The following is a 6,105-nucleotide window of genomic DNA, read 5'->3' as shown; positions in this document are numbered from 1 at the left end:
TTATGCATCATGCATGTACATCGAGTTAGTTCTATACATATTAACAATGATATAAGTGGGTACGTCATTTATTAGGATATTTTCTTAAATATAATGACATGTGTACGTCATTTGGATAAAAATTTAGAGTTAATTTATATTAGTTTTTCTAATAGAAGAGATGTGTAATTTAGATATAAATTTAGATCACTTTAGATTTTTTTTCCTAATGGTATAATTTTCCATAATGACATAAGTGGATAATTTTGATAAAAATAGGGGTTATTTACGTTATGTTTTAGAATAGTATAGGTGGGTAATTTGCAATGCAAATATATGGTGCTACTTTATTAGTTTTTTTATAATGTAGAGGTTGGTTTCCTAATATTAAAGTCAAAGTGGACCTTTCTATCCATCATATTTTACGTCCCACAATGCCCTTGTGCCCCTCTCTCTTTCCTATTCATGATCTCGACTAATGAGTCATGCTCATATGAGTTAGAATAACACACATGGTCTACCCATAATTTGGATTCTGGTCCCTAGACAAATTAGAACTGTTAACACAATCGTTGCATAAATCTCTGAGTTACAAGTTGTTCAAGTGACCACATACAAGTTATACCTTCCGTCATAATGCACAAGTATATTTGCTAGTTTAAATACAAATATAAAAGGAATACTTTAGATACTCTCATAGGTTCATAGCTTCTTGAAAACAGAATATAGATTCCAAATGTATTATTCTCAAAGATACTAGAGTACACTAATTAAATGAGGACTAAATTGTTCTCACTTTTGTGAGAATTCCATTTCTAGTTGGAATTTATCCTTTTTTTAGATAGTGGGAACAAATGTTCCGGCTTCATCATTCCTCTAGGAGGGAAGAATCAGACTAATTATAACAAAATCACACTACAACGAAAAACGAAGGAATATCTAAGACGATAAATGAAACTCCAACCTTGAGAACCAAACAAAAACATGGCACTAGACACTAAAAGCTTGCATGCCTCCACATTGGATGTCTTTTGCTCATCTAAGTGATGTAATTGAGTCCAAAATCAGAGCCAATATATTCCTCGAAAATGTACTATGTTTGTTTTTGACATTTATTAAAAATGAAATCATTTTTTTGAGACCAATTGCCCAACATAAGGCTGATGCTCTTGACAATACAAGCAAATTGTGTTTGCATTGCCCCAATTTTGACCAACCCCCAACAAGTGAGATACGCTTGTTGGTGGGGCAATACCAAACACCCTATGAACCACATGACAGAGAAAACGAGCATGATGAAAATGAAGAAAAGATGAGAAAATATCCATTCACTACTACTGTGACCTTTTGAAAACACCCTCCAAGGTGGGAAGAAATTTCAACCGCCTCGAACAAACGCAAAACCGCCTCACAAAATCGATTAACTGAGGTGGTTATTTATAAGAGGCCCGCCTCGAAAAATAGAGCTTTTTTTGAAGGCAGTTACTTATAAGAACCTTGCCTCGGTTAAAAAGGCCAAGGCCACTCCCATTCAGAAAAGACCATCTTGGCTGATATATGGCTTCGAGTATATATACAGACTCTAGGGTTTTACTCACTCTCACTTATCTCTTCTCCCTCTCCCTCAGCCGCTCTCCACACCGTGCCCCACAACAGACACCCTGCGCCCCTCCTCCCTCCTCCACACCCCAGTGACGGCGCACGTGTATAGGTCCATGCCCCTCTCCCTCTCCCGCACCTCCTTCTCTCCCATCTCCCCCACACGACGTCACATGTCTAGGCGGTGCTAGGCACATAGAGGCATGGGGTCGGTTGGCATGAGGCGCGTGGGGCCCTAGCGGCGGAGGACCTCATGACCCTAGTGGCGAAGGCCGCATGCGCAGGCCTCTGGCTGTGGAGGGCTCTCTAGCAATGGCAGTGGTGGGCTTCCCCTCCTTCCTCTCTTCCCTATGGCTGGATGTGGTTCCCCCTCTCCTCCTTCCCCACCAATGAGCACAGATCCGACGGGGGACGAGCTTTCTGGTGGCGGATCCATCAAGTAGAAGTTCGTTGATGGAGGATCGGACGAGCATGAGCCCGCCGGTGGCGGATCTGGTGGGGAGGACTCTATCGATGGCGGATCCAGCGACAACGAGCCCACCAACGGTGGATCCGGTGAGAACGAGCCTTGTCAGAGCACCATGGCAATGTGCCAGCGATCGACGACTTCATGGCCCTTGCAAGCGGAGGTGGATCTAGGCCCAAATACATACTAGGTTTGGGTTACAGGCTTTTATTTTTTTATTTTATTAACCAAGGTGGGCATCAAATCGCCTCGAAAAATAGGCCATTTACTGTGACCTTTGATCCGAGGCGCTTTGTTTGCCCGCCTTGAAAAATTACTTTTGCCCATCTCGGTTAACTTTATTGTAGTAGTGACAATGACAATCAAGAAAAGATGTTGGATGGTTTCATACTTATTCCAAAAACAATAAGCTTTACTACCACTCCAATTTCTTCTTGCTACATTATCTTTTGTTAAAATAACCTTTTTTATGAATTACATGAAGATTTTGTTTTTTAAGTGTATTTTCATTTGCCATGTCTCTCCAGCGAGATTTTCGTACCATTACTCACTAGAACTTATACATATATAGAATTCACAGAAAAAGATCCATTTTTATGTGAGAACTCCAAATAGGCATATAGTACATCTAATGAAAATTAACATATTGTGAAGGCTCCAATTAATTAGCAATAGTATCACTACCCTCTTCTGACTTTAGATGAGTAGGACCAAAAGTCACCGCTGACGTACCTTCATTAGGTGTCAAGAACAGCTACGTATCTTCTGCTATTACGCACTTTGCTTCTACACTGTCCAAACTCCGATCCAAAGGCATCACAGGCGTTTCGATAGGTTTGATCACAGTTGATTTGCTTATACATACGTTGCTTTGTGAGACACCTCTATACCCCCCCCATAATTAGTGATATGCAACTTTCATGTAATAAGAAATAGAATCCATCCGTGGCTTCATCGATCTATCAAGCAGACGTAACGTAAGGTACTGTAGTTCTGTACTAAAGTTACTAGCTGCCAACACATTGGAAGGCGCTGAGTTCAAGTACGCGTGGTTGCTTGATCCTCTGCCATGAACACTCTGGAAGTACAGTTAGAATATTTCAGAAAGCTAGCTAAACGACGGCTGAAGTATCACTATCACCACCAATGGCAAAACTTAAGGGAAGACCCAACTTTCCAATCTCTACATACGTAACCTGCACCTCTCAAAAAAATAATAATAACATACGTAACCTGCATAGATAACTACAAAGCATGATATATACTTACTACTCACCTAGTCACCTGCTCCCAGGAAAATAAAAACTAAACAATGTATGTATGCATGACAGCAAAATCAACACCACCGTTGTCATCGATGGACCAAATCTACTGTATATCATGATGAAACATACATACAAATTAATTTAACTACCCAATTACCACGCACACCAAAACGGAACAAAGTCACAGATTCAAAACAAGGACAGCTCCAGATATAAAATCGTACGATGCACCTGGACATCTGACCAAACAATCTCTCATGGGAGTTGGGACATGCTGTAGTACGGTCAGTACGGACGTGTGGTTGCAGAATTAAATAACATTACTAGCAAAACGATCGTTAGCTAGAGGTCATACCGGCCGTCTGCCACACCGTACCCACACACGTTCCTTCCTGGCTCACTTAAAAATAATGGCACCTCTGATCCTTGTGCTCTAGTAATCCTACTCTGATAACGATATGGATATTAATTAGTATATTATCCGCTTAATATAAAATTTAAGCGATTTGGAAATATGTGGTGCGGGTGCTTATGTTATTGCTAGTTGATCAGTTTAAGATATATATGCGCTGCAGGAGAACATATGTATTTCCTCTCTGTTATGTTAGCTAGTGAACTGAGAAGTTTATATTGTTTTAAATAACTTTGAAGAGTAGCTATACATGGAATAACAACTTAGTTTTCTGTCATACAAAATGCATGTTTTGCTTGTGCAAAATGTTAAATCAAATATTTGTCGACCTAGAGTTCAATTTCCAAACGGCATACGTCACTTGTTGCCAATATTTTATTTTTTATTTTATCTTGCAGTGCCTGACTGCCTGCTGATCAATGTGTCAGCATAATAGCACATCCGTCTTATCAGTGCGCGATTGTACGTTGTTGTTATCTATCCTTGAGATAAGATCATAGAAATCTACAAGACAAATAATAAATACATGTACCTGTCCGTACATGTAAGTGCCAAAGTCAAATGCATGAGCAAGAACAGGACATGTGAATCCAGTTGCTACACTCTTAACAATTCAACAAAAAAATAGAGTATTTGTAAATTAGCACGTACGTATTGCACTTTGACAATGAAAGGAAGAAAAATCCACATATAAATATATATGGACTCACACCATCACATGGACGCCAGCTCATTTGTCTAGATCTCAAGTCAAACTCCCCCATCAGCCACACGAAATTTAGAAGGGATTTTTCAGAGGAAAGTGCCATGCCAGAGATGATCATAGAAATGAAGTCAAAACATGAAACTATATATATATATATACAAGTTAGCCAGCTTGGTTGGCCTTAATATTCTAAATTTTTCTGTGAAAGCTAGGTCGCTGATATATATCAATTTAGTTTAGGAATCACATAGCCCGCAAACGCCGCCTGGTTTAAGTTGACCTTACAACTTGATGGTTAGTGTCTGCGGGTGGAGCTTGAAATTCTTGAAGATCCTTCTAGGAAGAAGCATATGTGGTTATTTTGTAATCCAATATTATTTAAATTAAGTTTGTCTTTTGTGCAAGACTCAATTTTTCTTGCTGCTCTGTTATGTTATATTGCTGGATCGGATGTATGTGTGATCATCAGTTGGGAACTTTGTTGCATTACTAAAAAGAGTTTTGGCATACACATATTTTTTCCCTAGAATGGTCCGCAGTGCAACATGGTACTGGGGGCCATAGGCCATAATCATGGCCCATTCCAGTTGCAGTCAGCTCAAGAGCCTTTAGAAATAGGAACATTTCTAGAGGTGGCCATCTTAAGCGACTATATCTAGACATTTATTTTTAGGGTTAACAGACCTAATGAATAACTTTTTTATATGGAATCAGATAAGAAAAACTTTGTATCAAAATTGTAGAGCATATAGTAAGATCTAATAAAACTATAGTTAACAACTTATTTAATGCCCAAAATATTTCTACAAAATTATGAATGTTTTAAATAACCTCAGATGAAGAAATTATCTACTTCAAAGTTCTAGTGATCATTGAGATCTACAATTTTATAGTTAACAACTTTCTCATTTAAGATCATTTAGGTTGCTAAATATTCAATATGCGGTTTGGAGAGTTGAAAACAAGGAACAGCATCCCACTTTGAGTCAAGAATTGCTATAAAATGGTAAGAAGGCTACCACCACTGTAGAAAACTCGTCATAGCCATTGTAGCCCTCCTTCACCATCCTTTCTCACCATCATTTAAGTTGCTTTTTTAGGGGAAATCAGCTTAAGAAATTTATAGAAGCAATTTCTTGGAAGGATGTGGAAACCACCCATTTGACATGTCCTTGGTCAGAGAACCAAACAAAGCAACCACATCGAAAAAAACAATTTTAGGTTGTCTATAAAATTGCTTTTTAGTAGTGTGGTTATTAGTATTGGTTGTTAAATCCATGAAATGATGATAATGAAGAGCTTCGAGAGTGTTACAAACAACCACAACTCTGGTTCTCAAGCTACAGTGAAGAAACAAAACACCTAATACATGTAGAAATCATACATCAGGAACGACATATGTTGAGATAGATCGATTTAGTAACAGTACATGCACCTCTTGAGTGTTTGACAGCATGTATGTACTTAGTTAATATAGTAGCTAGCTTGAGCTATGTTAGCTCTTCTCATAGCCCATATGTATCTTCAAGAATCCAGATTTTGGCTTCCAATTCGATAACATCGGCTAAATTTCTCATATGAAGTTTCTAACAAATGTAAATGGCCATCCAATTATATATTATGGATCTAATCTACGTAAGTTGGTAGATCTCGAGATTAATAAAGTCACTATAGAGAT

Source organism: Sorghum bicolor, chromosome 1, assembly GCF_000003195.3.
Source record: "Sorghum bicolor cultivar BTx623 chromosome 1, Sorghum_bicolor_NCBIv3, whole genome shotgun sequence".
Taxonomy (NCBI): domain Eukaryota; kingdom Viridiplantae; phylum Streptophyta; class Magnoliopsida; order Poales; family Poaceae; genus Sorghum; species Sorghum bicolor.
The sequence above is the reverse complement of the archived record's forward strand: the minus strand, read 5'-3'. Positions refer to the sequence as shown.